Genomic DNA, 18224 nt, shown 5'->3' with positions numbered 1-18224 from the left:
CGGTAAATTTAACGGAATCCGGTAAGTTTAACGGTCGAAATCGTCATTTTCATTAAGTTTAACGAATTCTGTTAGTTTACAATTTAGTTCAAAACATGAGGTGTCGTTTTGTATATTTTGGAATCATGGAGGGGTTTTCTGTGTATTAGATATACCACATGGGGCTTTTTTGTTTTTAATCCTACAACCAACCATCTTGACACGGCAAAGTGCAAATGAGCAAATATTCCAGACGCCAAATAGGAGACAAGTTTCAAATTTGGGAGTTACTTCAGAAATGAAAAAGGAGCTTTTGCCTCTCCTCTATGAATTTAAGCTTTCTTTTCTTTTCTGCCCTAACATTTTGTGCTTGCAAAATTTGATTAAGCAATTATCAACACATTTTAGCCGATCTGTTGATGCTAATGATAACGTGCCGCAACATGTGTACTTATCAAATATCCAAAATATGTGTAACGGGCCAAATAAAAAATGAATCTGAGACACCATGCAAGCTTTCAAAGGCAAAGATCTCGCTGTAAGTCTTTTTTTTTTTTTTGTAAAGACAATAATACACATCGGAGTGTAGGTTTTGTGGATGCATAACTACAGACTGGCAATTAATTTTAAGGTAAAATACACTTTGCTCCCCATATGGTTTAGCGATTTTTCACATAATCCCCTATAGTTTCAAATATTATATATAACTCCTTCATAGTTTGGATTAAAGTGTCAAAGTGATGAAAATGATCTTCTATAACGAAGTCATGAAAATATCAAAATTATTTTTATTTAAAAATTAAAATGGTTGAAGTGACCAAAATATATAAACATAATATACACAATATTTTAACCCCATATGGTTTTATATTTTACCATATAAACTCCCTTTATGGTTTAGTATTTTACCACATAATCCCTTTATGATTTTCAAAATATATACATAATCCTCCGTGGTTAATAGATAATTTTCAACTTTATATATGTGTACTTTTAATATTTTAGTTAACTTCGTTATGAAATGCAGATTTCATTATTTTGACACTTTAATCCAAATTATAAGGGAGTCATGTATAGTTTTTGAAATCATAAGGGGATAATATACAAAAAAGTGCTAAACTACAGGGGTAAAGTGTGTTTTACCCTTAATTTTGTCAAAAGGAGTAAAGAATTTCAGTCGAAAAGCAACAAAATATAAATCATTTAAATGTGTTTCGGTTTTGTTTAACTGCACCTACATATCTTTTACCACCCCTTCTTCCTCTATCCAACTTCATGTCATCAATCTTGAATTATACATTTTCAAGGACATTGATCACTTTTTCCTGGCCTTCCGTAGTAAAAGTATTGTCCCGCTTCTGGATGGTGTCCAACTTGTATATTATAACACCTAGGCTGCGGATCATAGACTACAAGTTTACCAGGAGATCTTATAACGTCTGACCCATCAATTACTAGGATGTGTCTGAAGTAATTAACTTGCTCGACGATACATTGTTTCAGCGAATTGGCCACTGCCCATTTCAGTTCTTTTTGTGATGCCCATCTCTGTCATCGTTTTACCACTGATTTCGTTTAAAAATGTCCTTTATGGTGGTGTGACCAGATGTATATATAAGCAGTTCAAGTATATAATCCATTTGTTGTACTGTTGTTCCATTCAGACTTTCTTTGTGTTTATCTAGTAGTGATTAACACTTGCCAAACTTTTAATTATTTGCAAGCAACTGTTTTATTGAAATTAATTGATACTTACCAAAGAGAAAAAATATTAATTGGTAGATTACTGAGTTAGTTATTCCATACCGTACCAAGTGGACATTTTATCTTTAAGCCACAGGGTAAATTAAATTGCAAAAAAAAGTGTCTGTTTATATCTTTGCAGATTTTGTTCTTTGCTTGTTTTTGGTAACAATTAATTGTAGTCCTACTTGCAATTCGTTATTTATGGTCAATTGAATCCAATCTATTAATGACCTATCTTTGTTTGGGAAAAAAAAATATCAATGATCTATCTTGTATAAGTTTATATTAATTGTACCTTCTTTATTTTTTTTTTGTCAATCAACTCATATCTTTCCTATTAATCCTCTTCAATCATGTTTTTTATTTCCGTTATTGACAGTATATACATTATCATGATTGGATGGATGACACATGTGCAAATTTTGAATTTCAAATTCAAATTTTGCACATGTATCATATATCGAATGGTGATAGTGTATTACTATTATTATTACTAAAATTTGGACAAAATATGCCACGTTAATGCTTATATAGACATTTCTTTCCTTTGATAGGTTACTAAGTTGGCTATTTCAAAAAAAAAATTTTTTGTCTATTCTAGTTTTTTCAGTTAGAAGTTCTATCTTTTCTCTATGTAGGAAAAAATTGTGTTTGCTTATGTTTCTTGGTGGATTTTATTCTCTTTTTTTTTTGCAACAATTAATTATAGTCATTTATTACTTTCTTATTTATAGTAAATTTTAAACAATTGACTAATTACCTACTTTATATACGTTTACTTTGATATTCATGCTTTTCTTTTTTTTAATCAATCAACATTTTTTTAAAATTTTCTTCACTTACGTCAACTATATTTCTATTATGTGATTTGATTATTTATTTGTAATTCTAAAGTTTTGACAATTTTCATTTTTCAATGAATTTATATTCCACAATTTTAGCATATTACTCATACAAGCCCACTTAAACTGTATAAATAGTCAGTCTATCCCCAAAATTTTTCTATTAGTTTTTATGTTCTCTTTCCATTAGAATTCAATGTAGGCTAAAATGGTATCCATATAAACATGGGACTGTAAAAAATTCTTCTAAATTACTTTTCTTTTGTTAGTTTTTAATAATTTGATCAAATAATAAGTTCATTATATATTAGTTTTCTTTTTAAATTTTTAAAGTCATAAAAAAAAATCAAATATTAAGTGCATTTATTTCCTAATATATCTTCTTTACTCTTATGTTGACAAACCACTACTAATTAGAGTAAATATAATTTAATCATGGGATAAGATTCGATTGAAACTAATTATTAAGTTACTATGAATTAACTATTTTTAATCTATTTAATTTAAATGCTTATATTACAATTAGCATATTAAATTTTATAAAATAGTATTTTTAGTTATTTTATATCAAAATTTGTTAAAAAAACTAAAAAATTTAGGGCACAAAAAGTGCTATGCAAATACATGGGTGAATAATTAGTATATATAATAAAATAATGTTCATTTAATAGATTGCTGAGTTCGTTACACTAACATTTTACCAAGTAGACTATCTATTTTTTTGCCATGTGGACTTCTTTAATGTTTATGTTTTTCTATTTTTTATTCCTTTTTTTATAACAATTAATTCCTTTGCCTTTTTTACTTCCTTATTTATTGTATGGTTTCTTATTTATAGTCAATTTCAATAAATCTATTAATGATATACTTTATATAAATTTGCATTAATTGTACATTCTTTATTTTTTGTCAATCAACTCATATCTTTCATGTTGTAATCATCTTCAGTCATTTTCTTTGTTTTAGTAAGTTGTTGAGTCAGCTGTGTTTTGTCAAATGAAAATTTTATTTTTCTGCCATGTGAAAAAAAGTTGTTTGCTTATGTTTTTTGGTGGATTTTTTCTTTATCTATTTTCGTTAACAATAAATTACAGTCCTTTTTACTCCTTATTTATAGTAAATTTTAAAAATCTATTAATAACCTATTTTATATACATTTTTATAATTTATGCCTTAGTTTATTTTTTGTCAATAGGTTTCCTATTCTAATTATCTACAATCATATTTTCTATTCCTACTATTGGATAGATAATTTATTACCCTTCTCATAATTTGGAAAAACTTTTTCCCATTATTCTATACTTCCTTATTTGTAGTAAATTTCAATTTATTAATTCCCTAGTTTATATAGGGTTACATTTTTTTATTTATTACCATTGCTAAAATATGGACAGACTTTTATTTTTTTTAATCATTTTATACTTCTTTATTTGTAGTGAATTTCAATCTATTAATTCCTTACTTTATATACATTTATATTGATCTTTCTTGATTTTTTTATCAATCAACACAAATTTTTTTGTTAATTTTCTTCAGTTACGTTTACTCTATCTCTATTATTATAATTGATTATTTATTTATAATTCTAAAGTTTTTATAATTTTCATTTTTAATGAATCTATTTTACACAATTTTAGCATATTAGTCTTACAAATATATTTAAATTTAAAAAATTGCCCATCTAAATTTTATAAATAGTCATTCTTTCCTAAAGTATTCTATTAATTTTTATATTCTCTCCATTCAAATTCGATACAGGTCAAAGTAGCATTCATATAAATATAGGATTGTAAAAGTTCTCCCAAATTATTTGTATTAGTTTTTAATAATTTGAGCAAATAATAAGTTCTTCATCTATTAGTTTGCTCTTAAATTTCTTTTTAATTGTGAAAGAATCAAATATTTTATTGCATTTATTTTCTAATATATTTCCTTCACTTACATGATGAGTTACCACCATTATTTAGATTAAACATAATTGAATTACGGGATAAGATTTGATTGAAACTAATTATTGAGTTGTTACAAATTAACCATTTTTAATATGTTTAATTTTAATGTTTGTCTTACAATTAGTATATTAAATTTTATAAAATAGATTTTTGAGTACTTTTATAACAATTTTTGTTCAAAAAAATAAAATTATAGAACATAAAAAAATGCCCATGCAAATGCATGGGAAAGAAACTAGCTTGTAACTAAAATTAATACTTACCAAACTTATAATGTTTTTCTTTTTTTTTTTAACCAAACTCATAACTATTTGTAACTAACTGTTTTATTGAAATTAACTGACCATTTTAACTTTAGAGGCATGTGTCCTAAAGTTTTGGCCTTTATAGACGTCATTCCAATTTTGTGGATTTTTTTGCTAATTCAATATACTTGATGGAAAACCAAAAAACAGATGGTCAAAATTTAATTGGTGTCGATCAAATATGACTTTGTATTTAGTTCCCATTGTGAAGAATAATTAAGTTGGCACTGTTTGGCCTTTTGGCTATTAGGGATAATGATCTAGAGTAATTGTTTCGACTCCAAATAGTAGTGCCAAATAAGGATTAATTTCACTTTGCACCCATTGACATGTACTTGCTCTTACTTTCCTATGTAAACTTAATTTTAGGAAAATGTAATCTAAGGTATAGGATTCATCCTATTTGGATTCAACTGTTAATATCATAAGCAAAACAAATATAAGTAAGAAGGGTGCAAACAACCAGCAATTGTAAGAAATGCACACTAGAAGGACTAATTCCACTTTGCACCACTAACTTGTAATATACTCTTTGATTTGTAACATTTGGGTCCAATCCTTAACATTACTAAGCAAAAGTTGTGGAAGCTAATTCTTTTTACTCTTGAGTTGACATTTATCTAAGGAGTATTAATAAGGTCAGGCTAGTCCAAGTTCAAGCCTATCATGGTTCAATAAAAAAGTTCAAGCCTATCATCTTTAAAAAGTTTTGCCTGACTCTTGTATATCAAGCTAAGCTGAGGCCTTCAAATGAGGCCCGATTAATTGTAAGCTAAGTTTGGACTAAATAAGGCTCAGCTAGATTAAAGTTTGGCCCAAGTAATCAAGTATATATGTATATATTTTTATTTAAAATGATGTATATTGTTCAATAATTCTTCAAAAGAACAAAGTTAATTCTTAAGTTCTCTATTAACACAATTCACTTAGAATAAGTTGGTCGTTTTCTTAATAGTAGTAATTTTCGTTCCTTTCCTTTGAGCCCTTGTAGTGCTATCTTTGTTTAGTAACAATTCACTTAGAATATACATTGGCCTGAAGGGACTTGGCTTAGGGATGCGGACTTTGCCCTTGGCTAAATGTCTTTTAATAAGATTCAACTAAGTTTGAAGAGACATTCGAAGAGTAACTTTAACATTTTTGGTTCGACTTTCAAATTTATCTTTTAAGTTTCCATTGAAAAAAAAAAAAACCTATTAAACTTGAGTAAAAATAGAGAAACCGCAAGGGAAAGTAAGGTTCCGTTTGATAAAGCTGAATTTGAATTCTGAAGTCTGAAATCTGAAATCTGAATACTGAAATAATTAATTTACTGAATTTTAAGCACTTAAAAGAAATATATGAATATCTGAATTTTAATGCTGAACCTATTTATACTATTTGATAAGCATTTATAACTTAATGCTTAATAAGTTAAATTTAACAATTTTGCCCTTATATCTTTTCATCCAAAAAAGAAATAGAACCTATGATTTAATTAGTTTAAAATTTTTAGGTATGAAAATGATAATATTTATTTTTAAATCAAATTAATATAAAAGATGAAATATATTATATGATGAGTATGGAGAATATGTGAAAGTCATTAAAAAGGCAGAAAAGAGAAATAGAAAATCATTAGATAGAGAATGTTAAGTTGTTTAATTAGATAAGAATTTTGAATATAATCAATAAACAAGGGTAGATTTGGTAGATAAGATAAGGTAGTTAAAGTAATTCTATTGATTCTTATCAGAATTAAGCATTCAGTTAGGATTCTTGTGTTGAAAAATACACACAAATTTAGCACTACTTAACAAATTCAGCAAATGGATTTTCATTTATCAAACACTCAAAACATCTGAATGTCTAAAAAGTTCAGATTCAGCACTTTTTTATGTTATCAAACAGACCCTAAGTCTTGTTTCTCCCAATTGGGTTTGTTTGGATTGTTGATTATTTATAAAAATTTATTTGCTCGAATAATCAACACAATTTTTAATTACCTTTATTTTACATATATCACATCAAGAAAGTGCTGGAGTTTTTATTTTTCAAAAAATTATTTGAAATAATTTACTATCCAAACACAATTTTACATGTTGAGTACTATCACAATAATAATGTATTCTCCAATTTAGGCCTTGCTTGCTTACAAATTATGAATTTTGAAGTCGGACACTAATATTTCCTTTTAGTTTAAAGTACAGTTGGCAAAGAGGTGAACAGTAAAAACCATATGAAAAAATAACATTGTGCTTAAAAGAATCTTTGGATCACTTAAACAGCATTTAACAATTTAGCCATTTTTTTTAGGGAAATAATAATTCGCGAATGATGAGATTTAAGGCACTACATCGAGATGATGATACATATTTCCCTACGTGATGAAAACATGAAATAGAGGGAAGTAATCATTTTGCTAGAAATTTGCAATTTGCTGTGGCATAGTAAATTAAGTAATAGAGAAATGCCGAGGTTGTTTGGCCGGGGGGCGGGTGGGGGGTGAGGAGTAATCTTTTTCTTTTAGAAATTTGCAATTTACAGTTGCATAGCAAATTAAGTAATGGAGAAACTCGAAGAAAGGATTTGGTTGGATGACAAGAAAGATTGTAAATAAGAGATTTTGAGTTCCAATCCTTCCATTTGCCCAAAAAAAAAAAAAAGTTGATGGAGAAAGGAGTGGAAGCGGAACTAATTACTACAAAGACTCTGTAATGTAACACGGGAAATGGCAAGGTTTACTTTTCTTTTTTCAAAGTACGTATATCATAAGCAATTGTAATTGCAATAATGAAGCTCAATTTGTTATATTTCCTTGGACAAGCAAAGCAATGATTACTCATGCCACTTCTTGTTCCCCAGATCGAGCCAAGATTTGATTGAAACGCTTTCCAATTTTAGATTTCCCTAAATTAAAAAGTCATCGCTTCAAACAATTATTAGGTCCTTACTCTCAAGATAGGTACGATTTCTGAAGTCTACGTTTGGTTTCATTTTCAACATGCAGAAAAACCGGGACATCATAACTCACACCTCATAGTTTTTTTTTTTAAAAGAGAAAAAAATGTACATGAAGATTTGCTTTTCTTTTATTGTTTAGTTCAAGCTGATTTTCAAGTTCAAAGGAGGAGCAAACTTGTATTTTACGGTTTTTGAGTAAAGAAAACTAATGCTCAATGATGCGAGATATCCACACAAACTATCACATGACCATTATTGTTGCTCTGCCAATAAAGTCACCATTAATATTCAGTACGTGATAGGGATTTCGGATGCTTCAATCTGCTAACAACATGCACGAGACGAGAGAATACGAACAGGATTGTATTACCTTAAGTAGATTTGATAGGAGTCTTAACGCTTAATTGATTCAATTGTCTCTTAACCTCGACATTGTGGCTAGCAATGGGCAATTTGGGGGCATCGCATAAGCTTATCATGAATACCATCACTAAGGAATACAATGCTCTCTTGATCTTTACGTTGCTAAGATGCAAATCCATAATTATTTCAAATTGTGGAGTTGTGCATTATTGGTGTTGAATAAGTGCATATGCAAGCTCTACAATCCGGCAAATGCAACAAATTGTTCCACACATGTTAGTGATTGCAACCTTTCGCATCCATTAAGTAAGTAGATTAGGAGACAAGAAACACATGTTTGTGATCTAAATTCAAGTGTCAGGTATCAGAGTTTAGATTTCAAATCTTTGTAGCGTATCCTAGGGTTAAAAGTTTAGGATGTCGGACCTAGGGTTAAAAGTTTAGGATGTGGAACTAGTTTGAAAATTTAGTGACAACTTGTAGGGATGAAAATCGGAGCCTAGGTTTAGAGATTTATTTTGGGAGATATTTGAGAGACTTTACTCTCGAGAATAGTGACTGGATAACTTAGTTATTCCTTAAGTGATATTGAGCGAGTTAGCATCTTTAAGTTTCTAATCCGGAAATTGTGGTTGTTTTGCAGGGATGGAAAATGGAAATGGGAACCCTGCTGCTAATGAAAATAGTCATGCAAATGGCCATGTACAGCCTCCTAGATCTATTTACTACCGAGCTCGTGACGGAGAAGCTCGTGTATGCTACTCGCCTTCTTTTGGGATTCCTCGATGCCCCTGTAGGGTGATGTATGCGTACCCTAATGACCTAGTACTATCACTGGACGACGAGCGTCGTCAGTTGGTGAGTACCAATCGAGCGTTACATCTGGAGGTTGAGAACCTGAGCTTTATGGTGGATGCTCAGAAGGATAGGATTGCAGAGTTAGAGGGGATGGTAGTGAACGAGATGACTAAGGCTGAGGTCGCTCGTGATGAGCTTCAGAGGGTTAGAGCTCGACTTACTAGGATAGGCGAGGATGTCCGGGATGGGGCTTTCGGAATTTTGGCAGACGCTTCTATGTTGATTGATGATATCATGGACGTTGTCCAGAGCCCGGTTCAGGAGGAGGATCCGGAGAAGAACCCTGAGGAGGAGATTCCACCTGGTAACCCTACTATGGACTAGATCCAGAGTGATAGACTCTTTTGACTGATATAGTTAGAATTAGCGGGGGTAATGCTAGTGCTGAAACCATTGTATTTTTGTATGACTGTGTGGCCTACTTTTGAGACACTTAACTTTACTTTAGTCATATGTGACTAAAAATACTTTTGTGGTACCTGTGTGCTATATTTTTGTACTCCCCCATGACTTGCTAATTGTATGAACTTTGAAGTGTTAATGAATGTAAAATTATTATTGATTCTAATGTTTCTTGATTGGCTCTTGTTTTGAGTATTTTTTTCACGTAATTGATTTATTTCTTATACTATACACAACTAGGATAAAGGAAGGACGAAAAAGTGGTCGAGGTCATGAGCGAGGGACTAGACAAGCCCAACCTCACGGGGATGACCAGGGATCGGCAACTGGACCGACCCAAGGATAAGGAAATATAGAGGGTAATCAAGTGGCTACTGCCATTAATAGGATGACTGATATCCTTGAACGCTTAGCTGAGAGACAGGGTCCAGGACCACTTAACCAACCTGGGGAACAGGATAGAGGGAAAGACAGAGCTTAAGAGATGTTCCTGAAATTTAACCCGCCTAAATTCACTAGTGAACTTGATCCAGAGGTAGCGGAGAATTGGTTAGAGAGGATGACCAATATATTCACCTCCCTAGACTATACCGAGGATAGGCAAGTAAATTTTGCTACTTTTCAATTTGAGGGAGTGGCACGTGCTTGGTGGGACGTAATAAGGGGAAAGTGGGAGAGAGCCCAAACCCCTTGGACTTGGGAGAATTTCATGAGGGAGTTTAATAAAAAGTTTCTTCCGCCTTTAATACAAGAAAAGAGGGAGGATGAGTTCATCAAGTTGAAACATGGAACTCTTAGTGTAGCGGAGTATGAAGGGAAGTTTACTAAGTTTTTTAAGTACGCTATTGAATTGGTGATCAATGAACGGAAAAGAATAAGACGGTTTGTACAAGGGTTTAATGTAGAAATCCAGGAGGGTTTGGTCGCAACCCAAATCTCTACATTTTCTGAGGCACTAGAGAAAGCGCAGAGAGTCGAGAGTGCAAGAATGCAAGTAAGGGACTTCCACAATAAGAAAAGGAACTTTTCTAGTCCTACTTCTGGACAGGCTAATAAGAGTACCTCACCTTCTAAAAGGAAAAAAAGGAATGGGAGGAGTGGAGATACCTAGTACAAAAAGAGGGACTCAAAGTAGAGAAGGTCCCAATGGACGGAGTCAACCGAGAGTAACACCTTCTAGTGGTTCGGCAGTGACACCTCAAGTTAACTGCAGTTACTGTGGTAAATCAAATCACTCGGAGAATGACTGTTGGAGAAAGTCTGGGAGGTGTTTGTTCTGTGGTAGTGTCAAGCACCGGCTCGCGACTTGTCCAAATAAGCAGAAGGTAGGAGGTAACACCCAAAGGCCAGAAAAGTCAACCTCTAAGCAGACCAGTGCTAGGGGAAGTCGACTTAAGGTACCTGCTAGGGTTTACGTACTGGACCATCAACGGATACTCGATGCGACTGAGGTAGTTGAAGATACGGTCCCTATTTTCCATCGCTTAGCTAAGGTCTTAATTGATTAGGATGCAACACATTCTTTTGTAAACTCTAATTTCATGGGTGGAATAGACTTGAAACCAATTAAGTTACCATATGATTTGGAGGTTAGGACGCTTACTGGGGAATCAAAGTTCGATTGCTAATTGGGTGAATAGAAATTGTGAAATACGGATCGGAGAGTGTAAGTTAGTGATTGATTTGAATAGCATAACTATTAAGGGAATGATATTATCCTAGATGTGAATTTCGAGGACGAAATTCTTTTAAGGAGGGGAGGATGTGAGGACCCGAAAAATTTTCTTATTTTTATCGAATATTGTTGGATTATTTAAATATTTATTCACCCATTTTCTCTGAATAATTTATTTCAACCATTTTAAATTCATTCGTATGGAACAATGTCTCTCTTATATTTTTAAAATGTCCCGTTAGCCAATTTAATTTTTCGAAAGTTCGTTTAAGTGAATAATAACGAGTATACGTGTTTCGAGACGATATTTTAACCGAGGGTACAATTACCTCGGAGAATTAAGAATGATCAATAGTCGATTGAGAAAAGTTAATTGAGAGAGTAGAGGTGAATGAGTTCTAATTAAATTACCCCGTGTCCGCGTCGAAGGTTTTTGAAAATCACACCGCACGACAAATTGGAGACTTGAGGAATCGATGTGTGAGTACTCATGGTTTTATTTCTAAGATAACTATTTTTTTTCATAATTAATTACCCTAATATTGGTTACTTCTATTATCGTTATAAGAATTTCTTTTAAGTTTCATTTTATCGCGCGTGAATCGAAAATTCGCATAAATCGAGTCGGAGCGGCCAAGTGGAGATTTAAGAAACTTAATCTAGACTACTAAGAGTAAATAATGATAATGTTTAGGGAAGTGCATAAGAGATTTAGTGCACAAGTGAAACAAATCTAAGAGGAAACGGGCACGAAACGCGCGCGTACGTGCACTATTGGAGAGTTGACTTTTGTACATTTAAAGCCTACATCTACCCAGCTTACTCAAGAAGCTTTTGTAGCTGCAACACTCTCTCTCTTTTCTCTCATTGTAGCCGAAGAACACCAAGGAGAAGAAGGAGCAAAAGTTTCATCATTTCATCTCACTTTCTTGCACCAAATCACTTCAAATTTCTACCACAAACTCAAAATCACTTGGAGATGATCTTGGACTAGGAAGAGAGCTTCATTCTCACAGTTTTCTTGGAGTTCAAAGGACTAAAAATTTCTGAGTTCATCATCTAAGGAGGTAGTTAATCATCCAACATTTGAATCTTAGCTTTTGTAAGTTAGATTACACTTAGAAACTTGTAGCTTCATGTGGGTAGCTTTGGATTGTTGAAAATCATGTGAGTGGGCTCTATGAAATCCCGAAATGGACTTGTTGGACTAATTTGATGATTTTAAATGTTATTTGTGTTGATTAAGTGTTAATCTAGTAGAGATATGTTGAAAAAGTGGAAAGAAACTCAAAGGAAACCAAAGGGAAGAAGGGCCGGATTCTGCCCTGTTTGTACAGAGGCCTTGGTTCAATTTTTTTGTGGTTAAATTGTCTTGATTTTGATGTGGATATGTTGTATAGGTTGTGTGGAAAGTTTTCAACAAAAATCACTTGATTTGGTTGGGTAAAAGTTGTATTTTCAAAAATTCTTCAAAATTGGAAAACGTGTACAGAGATACTCTGGCAGCGAACTTTAACGATCATAACTCCTTGGTCCGACGTCGAAATCAAGTGCCATTTGCGGCATTTGAAACTAGACACTTCCAGTTTTCTAAAGGTATAAAATGAATCCCCTGATTCGAATTGAGTGAGTCGTACCAGCTTTTCAAATTTACCTGTCCTGTTTCACTCGTGTGCTAGAGAGACAGTGAGGTGCTGGAACTTGTTGCTTGAATTTGAGCTAGCTATGGACTGAATCTTAAAACATTTTTTTCTGAGAAATTGTATTCCTATAAATGTAATTTCCAACGCCACCAACCATGCTCAATTCCAAGTGAAATTGAGTGAGTTGTGGTCGAATTTCAGAACTGCGTCAGTGATTGAAAACCTTAGTTTTGGCTCACCGATGGCTTAGCTTGAATTGAAACTTTTTATCTTGAAACTTTTGGTGTTAATCACCTACCCAATATATGTTGGATGTTTCTTAGACCATTGTTCCATAAATGAACCAGATTTGAGTCGATTTCATGGGCCAAATGTTAGAAAAAGGAAAACGGAGGCATAAGGCAGATTTGCCTTGGAAATTCTTGAAACTTTAGTGGTCTTGTTAATTATCTTTCCATACGAATTTTTGTATGAAATTTGGCAGAGAAATAACCCTTATATGGTAGTGTATTCATACCAAATTTGGTGCCATTTCAAGTCTATTTCGATACTCAACTGAAGTCCTAAAGTTTACGTTTCAAACCTGGAAATTCTTGTCTAGTGAGAAATTTTCAGCAACTTTGAGCTGCTATATCTTGGCGCTAAAAACTCCGATTTATGTTCCATTTGTTGTGTTTTAAACTTTGATTATAACTCTAATTGAGTGTAAAATTTCAGAGGCTAGTTCACATTCTGTGAATTTTGCCAAATTTTCAAAATTTGCCAAAAATCAACCCCGAAATCTGTTCGGGGAGTTCAAATCAGCAACTTGAAGCCAAAATTTGAGTGTCTTCCATTTTGAATCATGGAAGAGTGTCTTCTATGAACTTTTAGTACTTTGGAAGTAGTTTCCAATGGAATCATGTTTTCCAATTTTGGGCCAACAAAGAGTGAGATATGATTTTTCAAAAATCGTACTTCAAATCTGAAATTTTCAAACTTGACGGAAATTGAGTTTTGGAGACTTTCCCCTATCCTTCACTACTAATTGACCATTTTGGACTTGTCTTCATGAAGGAAATCAGTTTTTCCTTGCGTTATTAAACACCACTATTGAACCTTGAATTTTGAGCGAGTAAAGCTCTATTTTATGGTATTTTCTTAGATTGTACAAGTATACAATTCCTCTCTTGTCAAGAAAGAATTTATAAGTGATAGTGAGTGACGGTTAATTATCGTTTGTTCTGGCACTCAAGGAGATCTTCAAGAGAATTTCACAGGAGATGCCTAAACAACCGCTTGTGCTTTACTTTCTTGAATTATTTGGTGAGTATCAAGTGTATGTAAACTTGTTACGTGCTTAATTGTTATAAATGATTGAAGATTTTAAAAATATTGAGTCGAGTGTGTACTTTACTGCACTCGTTCTCATTCGAATGAATAATGATTGAACTGATTGAAAATGATTGAATTGATTGAAATGAAATGAATGAATAATGATTGAATTGATTGAAATGAAATGAATGGATTGAAATGTATTGAATGGATTGAATGAAATGAAATGATATGCTATGGCTGCATACGTCGCTGGAGTGAATCTGCTCGACTCATAAATGTTAAATGGGGGACGCCCAAACTCATAGGCCGACCTTGGGACTCGAGCCGGCATGATCTTGGTCGGAAACCTTGGTGAGTCATGGGAATGTAATGATAAGTTTGATCTATTGGAGAGATTTTCTTTGGCCTACTCGTGCAATAACGCCTTTATTACAGTTCGGGCCTGGTGAGGGGTTGTAGGGTGGAAGGAATTGTGAAGTAAAGTGGAGTTCTACGGATTTAAAAATACCGACCCAAGTGACGAAGTGTCATCGTGGGAAGGTATTCAATCGAGGTTGACAAAGCAAGTGAAAATTAGTTCCTAAGAGCTACCATATCCTTGAATTGTTTCTGTTTAAATTTCACTTGAATTGTTAATTACTCGAATATTATTGTTTTACTTGTTGAATGGGATTGCTACTTGGACAACGTGCTTGCATGTGTGTTCTTGACCTCACGAGCAATCGCTCACCCCGTAGATTTGTTTTCCTTAACAGGAACGGACTTGGAGTGGAACTCGAAAATATCCTTGGAATGTACTTTTGTGTTAGGGTTTTAAATGTAATCGACTAGACACCTTTTGGCAGTTGTATATTTTGGAGAATTGATGTATTTTGAACTTGTGGTGTAAGATCGGGTGTTACTTATGGAAGCATCCGCACTTTCTTACTTTGTCTTGTCCTGATAGCTATTATTGTATTAAATTTGAACGGAAATTATACCGAATCCTGGGGAGAGTTGGGCAGGCGTCTCGCGGATACCCTTTGGTTCTCTTTTGGGAGAAGTGGGTGCGTCACACAACCTGAAACCAAATTTTCCAGCAGCCAAACTTTTCTTTTCCTTTGATTTTTCTCGTTTGTCTTTCTTTTTTTTCCTCTCGTTTTTTTTCAGTTTTTCCCCCTGATCATCCCCTAGATTTCCTCTTTCTCCCCCTTTTTTCTCTTCTCCCTCTCTTTCTTTCTTCCTTGCTTATCCCCTGAAACCCTCTCTGGCTTCTCCTCCCTCTTTGCAGTCTCTTTCTTTCTCATTTTCCCAATTTCTATCTTGTTTCCTTGCTTTCCACAGCCTCTCTCTTTCTCCCTAACTCTCCTAGATCCTCTATTCCTCTCACTCTCTTGTTTTCTCTTCTACTCTCTCGGTTATGGCTGGAAGGAGATAAAATCAGAGATATACTCTCCACTCTTTCCCTCGTTCTCTTCTCACGGCTTTTTCTTGCTCTGTTCTTCAGTCATTTTTCTTCTTTTTTTTCCGTCCGAAACCTCTTTCTTGTTTCTTCCTCTGCCTTCCTCAGTTTTTTCCCTTTCTTTTCCTCCTCCCAGCCTTTTCTCTTGCTCTCCCTCTCTTAGTTTTTCTTGCCCTTGCCCGTAACTTCTTCTTCTCTTTTCCTTTGCTTTTTTTGTTTCCCCTTTTTCTTCACCGCTAGCTCTCTCCTTTTCCATTTACTTCTATTTTTTTTTCTTCAAATTTTTCCTAAGCTTCCAAGTGTCCTAGCCACCTATCCTTGAGATTATGTGGTGTCAAAGAAATAATGAAACACTTGTCCAATGTCTCCCCCCCACCTAACTAGTTTGCATGGTCTCCATTTGGCCCTGTTGCATGTGTGCCACTATTATTTTGTATTTTGTATTTTTCTTTTCAAAATAAATTTATGATAAATAAAATGCTAATTTCTAATAACATTACAAAATGTCATATTATTTAGAAAAAATTGAGTTTAAAAAAGATAAAAATGAATTTTTATTGGGAATTTTCTTCTTCTTTTTTTTAAGAAATTTGATAATAATAATAATAATAATATTTTTTTTAAAAAAAGAAAGATGAACCTAATTTGCTACTACCAACTTAATCAACTAAAATAAAGTAAAATAAAAAAAGAATAAACAATTAAAAAAAACTAAAATTTAACTAAATCAAATTGAAATTTTGGTGTCTACATTTCTCTGTCTTTGGCTTCAATAATGGCCATCAATCTCTTGACCTCATCAGATGGTTCGTCTTGCGATTCTTGCATACCAAAACCCTTAAACCAATCCTCATATTGTGGTGTTACTAAACCCTTTTGTTTGAGTTCCGGGATGTACTTGACGTGCTCGTCGTCAGACAATGTCCCCTAGGTCTTAATGATAGGAATCTTTATCGAAATTTCACTTGAACATATCCTGATACGGTCCTCGATCAACACGTTTCGAGGCATATAGCACGTTTGCCCAAGGATCTAGCGAGGTTGTCCAACGTTTGGATTGCGGAACCTAGAATCAAACGGACGACACAATTTGATTGAAGGTGGTAGAATGACGACTCCAATCGAGGTGAATACTTAAGTGGATAGGTCAGATGAATAATCAAGGACCACACGAGGTTGCTCAAGAACCCTTGCTAAAAGCAAGTAAATGAATTGTACACTTAAATGTAAGAGAAACAAACAATGTTTATTATCATAAAACGGCCATCCCTTTTGCTTTTATATAAGGTGCCTTTTTATAGGTTAAAACCCTAGGGACCTAATCCATCTTGGTCAAGGATTGGCGGCCCATCTACATAATCTAGAAAAGGAAATTTGGGCCACAATTTGGCAAGAGTGGGCCGACTTTGCACAACCAAATGAAACTACTAATTAACCTAGCAATTCAACTAATAACTCGATAAGCCCAACTAACAAACAACTAATAACAAACGACTAAAGGACTAACGATTCGGCCAACTCCATTAAGCTTCATTGACTTGAATCAAAGTGTAGGCAACTTGATTACATCCTTCAAGCCTTCAAGGTCTCCATGAAAGCTTTGAGTCAAGGCCGACCCATCTCGCCATCCGTGCACACATCAGTCCCCTCCTCTTGAGAAGGATTTGTCCTCAAATCTGGATGGAGATGAATGATACTAACAAGAGTTAGTAGTATGACACCTTAAATCGACAGTGCGCTTGAAGGTCAGCCACGTTGGGAACAAATGAAAGGTCACGAGCCAAGTTAAATGCCGTTTGGTCAACTTCATGAGGCTCTCAAACAAAGACATGCGCCAAGATAGGAAAGAGCTTCTGTAAGGCTCGTGAAAATTTCAGGTAGCAATCCAAAGCTCTCTAATCAGCTTTCGGTCATGGATTGTCATATTGTCACCTGGTTGTTGCTGATGTGGCACAAATTGCCTATCTGGACGTGGAACATTGAATCAATCGGGTTGCACTTCCCTAGAAGCACGAACCAGCGAGGTAAGACCAATATTCGGATCTTGATTGGCACATTTGTAGGCATCACCCGACATAAGTGGCAGCAATGAAGTGAAATTCACTCCATACGAATCACATGTTTTCGCGCAACATATAGCTGAAACAAGCATGAAATCAGGTTGCAACTCTTTAGTCATAGTTGGAAAATTTTGGACAGTTTTACAACCTACAAACACAAACTAACCTTCAACTTGAAACAATTCAGAAATTGGATAAAGAAATAATGGGACATTATTAACTAAATGGTAAGAAAGTATAGAGCAAGATTTAAATGTGAAAACTCCCTTTGACACTTCAATATTCCTTCCACCAATTAATTCAACTTGAGATTCTAGTACTAGTCCTTTCTCATCAAGATCTACATAAGAACAACAAGAGTTAGGGCTAGTAACATGCTCAACATAAGGCAAAAATGATGAACGAACCATAGGTAAAGGACAAGAAGTAGAATCTGGAATTTTCCTTTTACAATGAGCTCGAATGAACCCTCCAATGGTGCGGATAGATTTGAATGGACATTGTTCCATGGATTGATACCAGAGAGATGTAACTCCTAGGAGACAAACTCCATGGAAACTCGCAAAGTGTCCAAGTGACTTTGGAATGGAACATGCCATGACCAGTTCTACTTGACTTTGTGTAATCTCCACAAAAGAAGAGATACTGACCAAAACAAAGGTAAGTTTGTGAGGAAAATAATAGGCCCTCACTTTTTT

This window comes from Coffea arabica, chromosome 2e (assembly GCF_036785885.1).
Source record: "Coffea arabica cultivar ET-39 chromosome 2e, Coffea Arabica ET-39 HiFi, whole genome shotgun sequence".
Lineage (NCBI taxonomy): Eukaryota > Viridiplantae > Streptophyta > Magnoliopsida > Gentianales > Rubiaceae > Coffea > Coffea arabica.
Note: the sequence above shows the minus strand (reverse complement) of the source record.